Genomic DNA, 14562 nt, shown 5'->3' on the forward strand with positions numbered 1-14562 from the left:
CCCATACCATAACATATGTATATTATTAGTGGAGGGGTGGGCCATTACCCTGGTCCCTCCCACGGAACCACCACAGACCACCGTTTCAAAACAACGAGCATTACGGTGCACCAGCCCTTGGGGCATGGACCCAGCCTCAAACCCCGCCTTCAATACTAAAGACAGCCAGTAGGTACGGTGGGCGAGCCACCCAACGCGGGCACAACCCAACCCATTATTTAAATAAGGGATTTGTTATATGGAAAAAGGAGGAGGCGAGGTTTGACCGCACAACCTCCTCCATATTAACTGGATCTGAAACCAATGCACCAAATGGCGTTATTGATTTATTCACCGAGCAAACTTATATATACATTCATTTAACCAGTTCACCAAGGTAGATGGATGAACCAGGAGCAGGCACAGAAAACAAGATAGAATATTTTTTTTATTAATTTTTAATGCAGGTGGAACCATGACTTAGCGAAATCTCTAGGAGGGTGTAATTTTTGCAGTGTCCAAATTGTACAAATTTTATGTCGATCTTACACCTCTTAGCGACATGAACCTAATGGTGTAGTCAGTTTCCTGGTCTGAGCAACCAATTTGTAGAGGACCCAGAGGAAGGAATCTTTAAGGAATCTAGGAGGAATCTAAAAGATTACTAAAGCCCCAGATTCTCACTTTTTGAGACTTCAGAAATTTGACAGTGGATTTTGCACTATTCAATGCCAGAAATCTGATGGTGCATTTAGATTTTCCATTTCGTCATTCTATTCTTTAGCCACTTTTCTAAGTGGAGTCAGTATTCATGTGCGACAAACCATTTTCGTGTGATTCGATGCCATGAGATCGATGGTCTGAACAACTTCAGCAGTTTAACATCCTTCTCTTCATATGGGCCCTGGATGTGAGGTATATGCAGTGTGTTCATGTACTTATTTTGCTATCCATTATGCTGCACAGATCCCTCTTTGATGTTTGATATGGAATCTTGTCTATTACTTGTTTTCATGATTCCTACTTGATGTGATGTGGAATCATTTGTGTGATGTACTTGTTGTCATGATTCATCATGTTTTGTTTTGAGATCCCTTTGTTGTATGTTGATGGGATACTCATGTTGTGGTCATGCATGTTTTCATTGAGATCCCTTTTATGCCATGTTGGCAGGGTGCTCATGATCATCATGCATGAGTTCATGTCATATTGATAGGAATCCTTTTGACTGGGAGTTCCTATAGTGGAACATCTCTTGGAGCCACTCCTGCATGAGGGAATTTTCCTTGTATGATAGCGACATCACCTCTTATGTACATCATCATTATTGACAACACTTAATGCAGCAGCCTACACCATCTTAACACTGAGGCCTAGAGACGTAGTCCCTCCTAGACAAACTCCAGTATCAACGTCTTATGTTTTTATGTTGCTGATGATTGACATGTTCCTCTTCTTTACAACATGCACATGTATTCATTTATGTTCTTTTAAAAATTAAATCTAACACATCATGTAAGTAAAAGGTCTTGGAAGGGTATTTCATCACACGTGGACCTGGATCAAGTGGTATCAGAGCGGTCTTCGCATGGATGTGAATTGCAGCATGAACAATGGAACGTGCAGTGAAAGAGGATGAAAAGGTGATGTATGAGACCATGCTCAAAATTTCCGAGAGAGTGGAAATAATGTATGAATCTCTACAGAAAGAGACAAAGGAAAATGAGCGATTGCAGCTTCGGTTGCAAGCCACAAAGGAGGCCCTATAAGAACTGAAGCACAATAAACAGAATCTTCAAACAGAGAATGGGGAATTGAAGATTCTTCTACATGAAGAGAAAGAGGAGAAACATAGTTTGCAACGACAGCTGCAAGCAAAGGACGAGGCCTTGGAGAAGCTGCAATATGACCCATGTGAGGTAAAATGTAATTCTCTAAATTCATGTATGTGTCCTGATGATGATTTTGCTCTTTTCGAAAATCATACCACAGGAATTGGTTCCAAACTATTGAAGAAAATGGGGTATGAAGGAAAAGTCTTGGGCATTAATGGCCAAGGCGTTGTTAACCCCATGAAAGTAGAAGAATTACCCCATCACGCATGACTTGGGTATGTCAGAAAATAATTTGTGGAATGCACCGAGACAGCTAGCGAACCACTAACAATAGATGATGAGAAGCCCTCATCAATTCTTTCCAAATCGACAGAGGAGGTAAAAGATGTTGATTTCCTTTCAGTTTTGTCATCACATAGTATGATTTGTGTTGGAGATTTCGAGATCCCACTTACAGGGACAGACATGAGGCTTCTTACAAGGATGAGACACGAGGAGGAAAAGGAACTTGGTGTTAATAACCAACGCATAAATCAATGATTGGAGGTTATGTAGAGACCTCAATTTGCAGGCTTGAGACATACCAAAGGAGAATGCTTGAAGGTGTCAAATTCTTCTGAGACATCATCGAAATCGTCAAGGAAAGAGAATGATAGGAACACATCCCCATCATCCCATGATAGTTTCCATTGCAGAGAAAGAGTTGAGGCAAGCTCTCATCGCCATACTTACACCTGAGACAGCAAGGAACGGTATAACCACTCTCGACATTCGAGTGTTCATTTCGATTATGATCGCGTTGCTAATGATGAACATAAAACATGTCATTGAAAGACATGTACCTTTTGCAGATTACATAACCATACATTTTTTAAGTGTTGGAAAAGAATGGTAGCACACAAAAGGATGAGGTGTGAAAGACCCTCTCAACAGTCGGAAAAGAAACATTTTAAATAGATCTGGAGGAAGAAGACCTATTGCAGTCATTGTGACAGAAGTGGCCATCAAAGAGCCACTTGTTGGAGGCTCCATCCAGAGCAGTGCCTTAAAGACAACATGTTAGTGCATGAACCAGGTGAAGCAGATGTTTGACCATCGAATGTGCCACAAGGAGAAGACCTATAATTGCAAAATGGTTTTTAGATATGTTAGCATTTCATGGTCATGCTTGTGTAAATAATTTGTTGCATTTTAAAATGTAAAAGTGATGATGTGTTTTCCATCACTTGTTTAGCAACAATGATGTCTGGTATTTTTTTGAGTTGTATTGTAAGCCGTGAAAGTGATGTCGTGTTTCCATCACTTCTCAAAAAAAAATTAGTGTTTGCCCTTATTGTTGTAAATCATGTGTTGCAGTGATGATGTGCTTTCCATCACTTGTTGGAGTAATAATGATATGTTGGCCTTATTTTCATAGCTGGGATATTATTTTCATTTTGATGTAAACTTGACCACTGAGTATGTGTTATAAACTCGTGGCAAGTATGGGATGCTTGGTTCATTAGATGGTCATGTAAATCAAGCAAGTAATTTGAAAAATAATGTACTACAGGTTGCAGAGGTTGAAAGTGTCAACTCATCGCTTAAGGCTCCGAAGAACAAAGGTGACTGAGATGGAATTGAGGCCTTTCAGGACGCTTGTGATGCAGACAAGGCACAAAGAAGTTGCAGGTTAGTTTTCAGGCTTTTGGAGGACCAAAAGCTCCTCAGTGGGGAGGATTGATCCAGGTGGCTCTAGACACATGCAAAAGTCCAGGAGGACTCGAGAAGGGTCAAAAATCAAAGTGTTTGGATTATGATCGAACCAAGTTCATGTTAAAGATCTCGTCGTTGTGATTGTGGTGGTGTGAACGGTTCATTAATCCGAGTCTGGATGAGGAAGATAGAGGCAATCAAAGTTGGGTTGACTTTTTTTTGACTCGATAGGATTAACAAAGAAACAATTTCAATTTTTCTGGCAGATAAAATCTGGCTAACTAAGGCCAAATTCTAGGTGAAATTTTCACCTAGTTAAAACAACTCCTTCAGTCAAAAATCCGATTTTTTACAAGTGGCATATTGTTTTTATTAAAACAATATATATATATATATATATATATATATATATATATAGATATATATATATATATATATATATATATATATATATATATATATATATATATATATATATAAATATATAAGGGTGGCGGGCCACCAACCCTGACACCCCAACCTGTACCATAACATATGTATATTATTATTGGAGGGGCGGGTCACTACCCCCGACCCCTCCCATGGAACCACCATGGACCAGCATTTCAAAACAACAGACATTAAGGTCGGTCGGCATTTGGGGCGTGGACCCAGACTCAACCTTGGCCATGAATACTAAGGATAGCCGGTAGGTATGGTGGGTGAGTCGCCCAAGCTGGGCCTAGCCCAACCCATTATTTAAATAAGGGATTTGTTATATGGAAGAAGGAGGAGCCAGGGTTTGATTGCTCGACCTCCTCCATATTAACCGGATGTGAAACCAACTCACCAAACAAACTTATTTATTTATCCACCCAACAAACTTATATATACATTCATTTCACGAGTGCATCGGGGCAAATGGGGGAACCAGAAGCGGTCACAGAAAAAGAGGCTGAATAAATTTTTATTATTTTTTAATGCAGGTGGAACCATGACGGAGCGAAATTTCTAGGTGGGTGAAAATTTTGCAGTGTCCAAATTGGACAAATTTTATGTTGATCTTACACCTCTCAGCGACACGAACCTGATGGTGTAGTCAACTTCCTTATCTGAGCAACCAATTTGCAGAGGGCCAAGAGGAGGGTATCTTTAAGGAATTTAGGGGGAATCTAAAAGATTACTTAAACCCCAGATTCTCACTTTCTCAGAATTTAGAAATTTGACAGTCGATTCTGCACTATTCAATGACCCAAATCTGATGGTGCATTCAGATTTTCCATTTTCTCATTCTGTTCTTCAGCCACTTTTCTAAGTGGACTGCAAGTGTCAGCATTCATCTTCAGGTAACCATTTTCATGTGATTTGATGCCGTGAGATCGATGGTCTAAACATCTTCAACAGTTTAACATCCTCTTCTTCAGATGGCCCCTGGATGTGAGGTATATGCAGTATGTTCATGTAATTCTTTTTCTATGCATTATCTGCACAGATCCTTGTTTTATGTTTGATGTGGGATCTTGTCTCTTACTTGTTTTCATGATTCCTGCTTGATGTGATGTGGAATCATCTGTGTGATGTACTTGTTCTCATGATTTGTCAAGTTGTGTTTTGAGATCCCTTTGTTGTATGTTGATAGGATACTCACGTTGTTGTCATGCATGTTTGCATTGAGATCCCTTTTATGCCATGTTGGCAAGATGCGCATGATCATAATGCATGAGTTTGTGTCATATTGATAGGAGTCCTTTTGATTGAGAGTTCCTATAGTGGAACATCTCTTGGAGCCACTCCTGCTTGAAGGCATTTTCCTTGTATGATAGCGACATCACCACTTATGTACATCATCACTATTGAAAACACTTAATGTAGCAACCTACACCATGTTGACGCTGGGGACGGCTTATGCTTTTATGTTGCTGATGATTGACAAGTTCTTCTTTACATCACGCACATGTATTCATTTATGTTCTTTTAAAATGCAATCTAACACATCATGAAAGTAAGAGGTCTTGGAAGGGTCCTTCATCACACACAGACCTGGATCAGTGTGTGAATGTCCATTATAGCTCACAACGAGCTTGGTTTAACTATTCTACTCACAAGTTCACAATTATAGGTTGGTCCAATTTCAAATGGTTAGTAAAGTAATTACATAATATATTCACACTCGAATTAAATCTTATCCTCCTAAATCCAACCTTCTCCTCGAGTAATTGATAACGTATATATCTCTACTATCCGATAACCTTAGTGAAGATATCACTCAATGATAGTTGGGAATATTTTTTCTGTTTAGATGGAAGTGTCAGAATATAAGATATCTCTCAACGATGGTTCGGAATATTTTTTTTGTTTAGCTAGAAGTGTCCAAATATAAATACTGGAATTGTCAGAATATAAATACCTAATCGATCAATGCATAAAATGGCCAATGGAACTCTACTAATTTCTGCTAACTTTCCATTCCAGAACACACTGCAATACTTTTAAAATAAATATTTATCAACAAAATGACTGCAATCATATCAGCATTCAATACTTTCGATCAAGAAGGCACCACAAATGTTTAACAACTTCTATCAAGAAAATGCAATTCAAAACTTCTCATCAAGATTTGCAGAAAAGACAAATGAGGAAGTGACCAACCTCGTGCCGCTTGAGCGAAGAGTATTTGGGAAACCGTGGCATGTAGCACAATTCTGAGAATGGCAGAATTAGCATGATGCAAATGATTAGGCAGGGAGCCTATCGAAAGATGAACCACCAATTTTAGTTCCCGAGGCATGTCCCAAACTATATCCATTGTATGGTCGGACTCCAGCTTCATAAAGACCATTTCGGAAGGTGCTTTGCCACTGTCTCAAAGCAGCTTCATAAATACCATTTTGGAAGGCGCTTTGCCACTGTCTCAAAGCAGGGTGAAATCAGGGTGAAATACCACTGTATCTTCGACCCAACCACATGATTCATTAACTAGGGCCTCATCCAATCCCGCATCTCACGGATCCATCTCTGGAACATAAGCCAACATTATTGCCTACTCGTGAATCCTGAAAATGAACAAAAACCTCAGAGAAATCTTTTAGCAAGATGTTAGCATCGTTTTGCTCATATGTGTTTCAAGAGAAGATAGTTAATAGTTAAATATTATTAACTATTAACTGATTTTTAACATGAAATTATTATTAACTATTAATATGATAGTTGAATATTTTTCAATCGTCTAACATTAAATCTGAAGGTGGAGAATGGCGCAAGGTGGCACTTAGGGGAGTTGATTTCAAAGAGGAATGCCTTACGACATAAATATTACTTGAAAATTAAAATGTTTGATGTACAATATCATTCGTGTAAAAAAATAAAAGATCAAAATAATTCAACATGAATGAGAAAAATTTATAAAAGGATAATAGAGAAGATAATATTTACAAATGGAAAGTTGTACCATTGATATAATACTAATGATACGTTTAAAATGGCTTCAAGTATCATTTAGGTATGAGAGTACTTTATTATATCTATATTTCTATTTTAGTGAAACTAACCTCAACCTATTTTTTTTTTTTTATCACTATTATAAATACGTGGTATATGTTGGAATATGTAATTCCTACTTCTCTCTGTTGTGATTCTTTATAAATGTAGGAGTATGTTTCTATTTTGTTTCCTAGATTTGTGTGTGGTTGAGATATTCTCTCAACCAATAGATTGTGTGTCCAAGATAGTTTCCCTATCTTGATACAATGGCTCACGTATTTATTTATAACATTATTCGATTAATGAGAATATAGATGAATTCTAATTTTGTTTCCTCCGATGCAGGCTATTTGAATGAGCTTAAGTATACAGATATTATTATTTTTCTGAATCTCAGAGTTTTTTTTTTATCTCCTCACTTTAATCGTAGTTAGAGTTTTTTTATGGCGGTAATGACAAGGCTTCCAAGGATGCCAAGATTGGAAAGAAAATGGGCGAGCTTCAGCTCACAGTGCGGTTCATTTCCTCATCTCTAGTGAACATGACACACAAGTTGTTTCCATGGAAAAGGTGGTCATTCAACTCAGATCAGTTTAGGTTGATGGATTGGTCGTATTGAAAATCATAAAGAATTGCAAAGAATATTCAATTGCTCTTGTCAGCGGGCAACTTTGGGTTTTGATATTGGAAGCGTTCCCGATGTCACCAACTATTTCCCATTCCTGGGTCAGGGATCGTAGAGGGCTGTCGCGATTTGCTCGATTTACAAAACTTGAAGATGTTCGAGCTGCACAAAATTTAAATGAGAAGATGGAAATTGTTGGTAAAATCATAAAGGTGTCAGCGATCAAGTTGAATTGCAGAAGTTTGGGGCTAATGCTAATTATTTTAAAGCTTTTTTTTTTGTTGTCTCATGGTATTTCTGGTTGTTATTGAAGTGACAATGGTTTGACCAACTATTTTCACAATTCTGAGTGTATTGGAAGTGGTCATTCCAACAATACACAAATTTGTAGGATATGATGAAGACATGATACTTAAGATGGCATCAAAAGAGCTACATCATAGATTAAATGATGATGGACAACTAGTTGAAAGTTTGTGTGAGTTTGTGGAATAGACACAAGATGATGATGATATTGTATCACATACATTTTATTAGTAAGTAAGTTTAGTATGTTTTGTAGTGGCCTTTGTAAATTACCTACCTGGTAACTCCAAAAGTTGGAGTTGTGGTGTGAGCCTTTTAAGGCCTGTGTACCACCATACAATTTGTGGTAATCTAAAAATCCCTTTGTATTTGCAATGTCAGTTTGTGGTAAGCCAGAAACCACACGTGAGAGTGAAGTGGACATGGATTCCTATAGGCAAGATTTAGGGTGAGCCAAGAAAACCCTCGGCCTAGTTGAGTTAAGTCTTTGGTGAGCCTTAGTGGCTAGAGTGCCCTAGTGTTAGGAATGTAGCCCAAAGTGGCTGGAGTGCCTTAGTGGTAAGTTTGTTGCCCAAAGTGGCTAAAGTGCCTTAGTGGCAGATTTGTGGCCCAGAGTGGCTGTGTTGAGCCTTCGTGGCTAAGCTTAGCCTTCCTGGTTGTGTTGAACCGTGGTGGCTGAGAGCTTTTGGTGGCATGGTTGAGGATGATCTGATAAAACCCAAAGCATGGTTACGGGTAATCTGATAAAACCCATGATGATGATAATGGAAGGGGATTTGTAGGTACAGGTACATTTATGCAGTTATAATGGTTGACAGAACCATGTATGCGAAGGACATCCTACAAGACTAGTGGTTGCAGTGGTTGGAACCCATGCACTCAGGGGGATGGTTGCTCCTTTATATGGACATCAACATATTATTTTGTTATGTTTGACCATAAGTTGACTTTGAAGATTGATATAGAGACAAGTACTCATTAAGGGGGTGTGTTGGAATATGTAATTTCTACCTGTCTCAGTTGTGATTCTTTCTAACTAGAGGAGTCCGTTCCTATTTTGTTTCTTAGATTTGTGTGTGGTTGAGATATTCTCTCAACCAATAGATTGTGTGTCCAATATAATTTCCCTATCTTGAGATAACACCTCACGTATTTATTTGTAACACTATTTGGTTAATGAGAATATAGATTTCCTTATGGAAATTTAATAGTATAACCTGTAGAAAATTTGTTTAGGTTTTAGGTTTTATTATAGAATGTGGAATAGGCAAACTTTATTCACGATTGTGAACATTTCTTAAATATAATTAAGTGTTTAATATTTTTTTTACCTTTTCATTATTAAGATAAAAAAACATTTCATCACCCTTTTATTAATGTGATATATTCTTAATTTGATATTTTATATTTTTGCCAAAAAAAAAAATATTCCAAAAAAGACGTGGAATGTTCTAAAGAGATTCCATTTAGAAATCTTCGAGAGCATCTTCTTGGTATTCTCTTATCCTCTTCGTATTCCCTTGTTAGATCTGTGAATCAAAATTGTAATGAATGCAATAACCAGTACTAAAATTACTAATGATGAGATCATAATAGGTAATTTAAGTATATTAATAAATATTAATATTGAATATAAGATTTTAAGCTTAAAGTATTTTGAATTAAACCGTTATGAATGTTTATTATACAATGTTTTAACAAGAGTATACAAAGTTATTTTAAAAGACTTAGAAGACGAATTAATAGTTTTAAAAAAAAAAAATTGGTTGATTAGAGTATAGATAAGGAAAGATTTATAAGAGGATTATCGAGATACTTAGTATCGAATAGGATCTTTAAAAATTATTAGAGTATTTTAGAATTCTTAAACAATGTTATATGAAAACAGAATTCTTAAAAAATGTTATAGGAAAATACTATAAAAATAACAATGTAGGCTTCCTATGGAATATTAGAAAAAAAAAAAAAAAATAGTGTAAATAATAAAATAAGATTAGTTTACATCATCAAATTTTAAAGGGAAAAAGGAGAAAACAATTTTTTCAACTCATATATTCAACTTAACTCCGTATAGTTTTATTCAAATTTCAAGTGGGAACACTGGTTGGATGCTAAATTCAATTCATCATACAAGGATCATTTGTGTTCCATACTATCGATGCACTTTGTTACATGAAAAATTATATATACATGAAAAAACATGATTGAAATCGTGTTTTTCATTTATTTCTCAATTTTTATGTAACAAGGTTCATTCAAAGTATGCAACTTGGTCATTTCTTGGATGAAAAATTAAATTCTACATCCAACAAGTACTGCCGCTCAAAATTTAGGTAAAACTATAGGGAGATAACTTTATATAAGAGTTGAAAATGTAGTTTTTTAAATTTTTTTACTCAAAAAATGGTGAATCATTTGCATGGTTGGCATCATCATATTGAATCTTATTTGTTCTTATAAATTTTCGGTTGGACATTTTTGCTTTGAGGTCCATTTTTGTCCTCTAGTGGAAGAACATAGATTGTTTTTCATTAATAAAAACACACTAAAAAGAACCTCCAAATCAAAAAGTGGTTCTACCAATAACCCCATTTTGATTGGTTAAGATTGTAACTTGTTTGAAATCACAGTTTAACAAATGGAAAAAAAAAAAAAACGAAAAAATGAAATATAATGCTATGAATAATCTCATATTTGTTTTTTAGAGATTGAAAAAGGTAATTTGTTTAAAACCATAGCTTTCACAACTTTTCCAAACACAATGTAAAAATTTCAACATAATTTAAAAATAAAGAAAATGTTAATTAATTAATTAGTTTTTAAATATATTTTGGAAAAAATTGTTAAAATAATATGTGAGAAACTTTAATTCACTATTAAAAAAAATTCATTTTTTAGTATAACAAAATAACACCCTTTTTCTCATCTAACCCAATATAAAAAGAAAAAGAAAAAAAAGTGTAATTAAAACAATATTATTAAAAAGAAAAACATAAAAAGAAATAATAAATAAATTTAAAAAACTAAAAAAAACTTCAAAACTACACATAAAAAAGGTGAGGGATGGTAATTCTCAAAATCAACCATCCCGAAACCACCTCTTGTACATAACACCCACTTGTAGACTCCACCTCATCCCTACGTCGTGCCCCCTCCATAAACACCTCCTACCTTCCATCAATAGTTTTTCGTCAATTGATTCTCCTCGCTACCCTCCTATGAAGCTACTATTGGCAACAATAAGTGTGGGGAAGGATTAAAGGAAGAGTGGAAAATAAATTAGAGGGACGGGCAGGGGACTTGGTAGGTAGGAGGTGGATTGTGGGCACATGCGATAGTTATACATTCCGTGTGGGGAAGGATTAGAGGAAGAGTGGAAAATAAATTAGAGGGAGGGGGCAGCAGACTTGGTAAGGAGGAGGTGGATTGTGGGCACATGCGGTGGTTATACATTGCTTATAGTTAAGAGATGAGAGTCATTAATCATCACCGTGTTTTCTACTCAAGAATGTGTTTTGTTTTTATTTTTATTTTAAATTGAAAAACAGTATTCTTTTTTAATATTTATATTTATATTTTTTAATTTTATTATTATTTATTTATTTAAATGAATATAATTTTTTAATTAGAATTAATTTATTTATTTCAAATTCTTTTACTTAGATTTAAATTTAGATTTTCTTTTCTTTTTCCTTTTTAAAATTTTAGGTTTTACCAAATTTATATTTATTATAAGGAAAAAGGATTATTTTTTCATTAATTAAAAAAAAATCAAAGTTTTTTTGTTTTGTTTTTTTTTTTCTTTCCGTTTTCAACTATGAATCAAAGTGTTTTTTTTTTTTTTTTTTTCGCCTTTTTCATTTGTAAATCAAGAAATGGGATTTTCATTTTTTTAAGTGATATGTTGAAAAATGAATTAAAAAAAAATGTGGTTAATACTATTTTTCAATGTTGTAGTTAATTTTAACATTTTCTTATTTTTAGTTATGCAATCTTTTAGCGTCCTCTTGCAACAGGTGTTCATAGTTCATGATTGACATTTTTACAAGCCAAATATGTCATCTTTCATGCTGCAAGGTTCCATATTTCTAAAAGAGGCCAAAGAAAAAGCCATGAAAGTGTGCCAGTCCAAGTGCCATTGTTGTATTCCAATTTTGATGACTTAACCATTTTTGAAGAATGTTCTATAAAAGGGAGGGTCAAACAGTTTAATCTTGGCCCCCATAGGTTTCAATTTCTTGTTTTAGAATATAAAAAATTGATATCTGACCAAACAGCTTAATCTTGGCAGATTTGTAGATAGGTAGAGAATCAAAGGAGCCCAACTGCTTAATCTGGGCCCTTGGCAGAAATAAGGGTAGAGTTAGATAGGAGGGTAGTCAAAAGAAAAATTGTAAAGCAGGGTCTACAAGTCTAAGTGCACCCACCGAAAAAGAAAAAAAAATGTTAGGAAGGTAGGCTGGGTAGGTAGCTGTATGGTTGCAGAATCATGGCTTGTGATCCATTTCATGTTGTCAAATGTCATATTTATTCATATCACAAGTTGAAGGCAGTTTTCATCTGGAGGAGCTCAAGATGGATATCTCTAACTTCCCCATTCTCCCTTATCCCCAAATCACTCGCTAACTTCCCTTAAGAGGTCAAGATCTGCTTGATTCCTCTTAGTTTCATCATTTTCCATTATATTTGCCTAAGTAAAGGTCCTCTTTGCTTAGGAGTCATGTTGTTTCACTCTATGAGTCACTTTTCCCCCAAAATAGCCTAAGGTCACATACTTAGCGCTTTCTGGTCACCTCCATATTAACTACTAATTCTATTATATAGCTCCCTATCTATCCCCCCTTCCCCCACTAAAACTATGCATAAAATTCCCCTATGTACATATTCCCATCCCCGGCACTATAGCCCTATTGTATAAGTTCTGAGAAATAACAGTCCATCTGGGGCTGTTAATTAGCCCATCCGTGTCCTAGAGTTACTCTGACATCTGGTCAGAATAACAACCAGTTCCCCTAAATCCTAACCCTGAAAAACTTATTTTTCCGCCTTTATTCTAAAGTTTGCCTCTAAATATCTATCCCGGCGTGCAAAACCTGCAAAAACCCACTTTCCTAAGGTTTTAAAACCCCCCCCCCCCCCCCCCCCGGCCATACAAAAAATGAAATATAGCGGGCGGGTCCCCGCCCTAACCTTCCGTCACCTTACCTGTCCCGTCGACCGTTAGATCTGGCCCGCCCAAGATCTACGGTGGGCGGGTGTTTTCTCGCGCCAACAGCCTGAGGGTTAGCGTCCGGGAGTTCGGCGGTTTTACCATCGTACTCCCGCCACGCATCGCCCTCCCAGGTGTGGCAGAGGCCCCTCCTCCCAAACTGCTTCAGTGTAAAGGCGGTGCGCCCAAACCGCCAAACCACCCTCCCCTGGGCGATGTCAGCGCCACGTCCTCCGCCCAGTGACGTCATCCTACCACGTCATCTGCTTGCATCGGCCTCCTGCCACCATACTGCCAACTCACCATTGCCACGTCACCCACCGTACATGCTGACATCACCCTGCTGACGTCACCTTGCCACGTCACTGTCATACTGAGTCCCACCCGCTTACGTCATGCTGACATCATCAGCAAAAGAGGTGTGAAGGCGAAAATCATGCTTAGGAAGCCCGGATTCAAATTCTGAGGCAGTTGGCTACGGGAAATGGGCCAAAGTGGAAAGACCCTCATCGCACAGCCCCCAGCAAGCCCGAAAGGCGCAGAATGACCCGTTTTTATTTGCGAAGCATTTATAAAGGGGCAAACGTAGTTTTTAAAGCAACAGAGAGCCGAACAGTGGCCATTAACTATTGATTTGACAATTTCATACACAGCGAAAGAGACAAACGGCCTGATTCAACTGCGAAAGAGTATCAGAGGAAAGATGGAGCGGCAAAGAGTATCAGTTGGATGTTTTAATCAAAATCTTCATTTCCCAAGGCAGCTTAGCATTGAATGGCCACCAACAAAGTCGAATAAAGTGGTGTAAGCCCATTAAAGCTCTCAAATCACAGTTAAAGCATTTAAAGCCGCCAAACAGCAATGGATCAAAGCCCAAAGCACAGTTATTGCAGAAACACTGCACCAAGCCACCAAGGACAACACATTAACTCAGTTTTGATACGGCTGCCCTCAGCGCAGCTCAAAGATATTTTCTTGCATTTATTTCTGGATAGGATTAGGTTAAAGTAATCATTTTCTTTCAGACCTATTTAGGTCAAGTTGTAATAGACAATTTTGGATATTTTTTCCCTATTTATACCACCCTCTAGTTTGTTTTAAGGGTTGGTTGGTTGATAATCTAGAGGAGAGACTCGCACGGGATATCTGAGATGTTTTACTTAATCAAAGATTGCTAAAAAGCTTTGGAGAAATGACTGTCTTCTCTGTGTCTAATGGTCTGAAGAATTGAATGTGGAATTCTTGTGCTGTAGTATGAATCAATAAGTGCTTCTTACCTCTGTTATTTCAATTTCATATAAGCTCAAGTTGCAGAACGAAGGATTGGTTTAGAATTTGCTTAGCTGCACTCTATGCTCAGTTTCTGTGGCTTTTTAATGTTTTCTTCTCGATTTAGGCATAAACATGAATTCCTTTGTGGCTCATGTTTGATCTTTTTCACATATGAATGACTG

Source organism: Pinus tabuliformis, chromosome J (genome assembly GCF_031772625.1).
Source record: "Pinus tabuliformis cultivar Carrire ecotype Pingquan chromosome J, CPIR1, whole genome shotgun sequence".
Lineage (NCBI taxonomy): Eukaryota > Viridiplantae > Streptophyta > Pinopsida > Pinales > Pinaceae > Pinus > Pinus tabuliformis.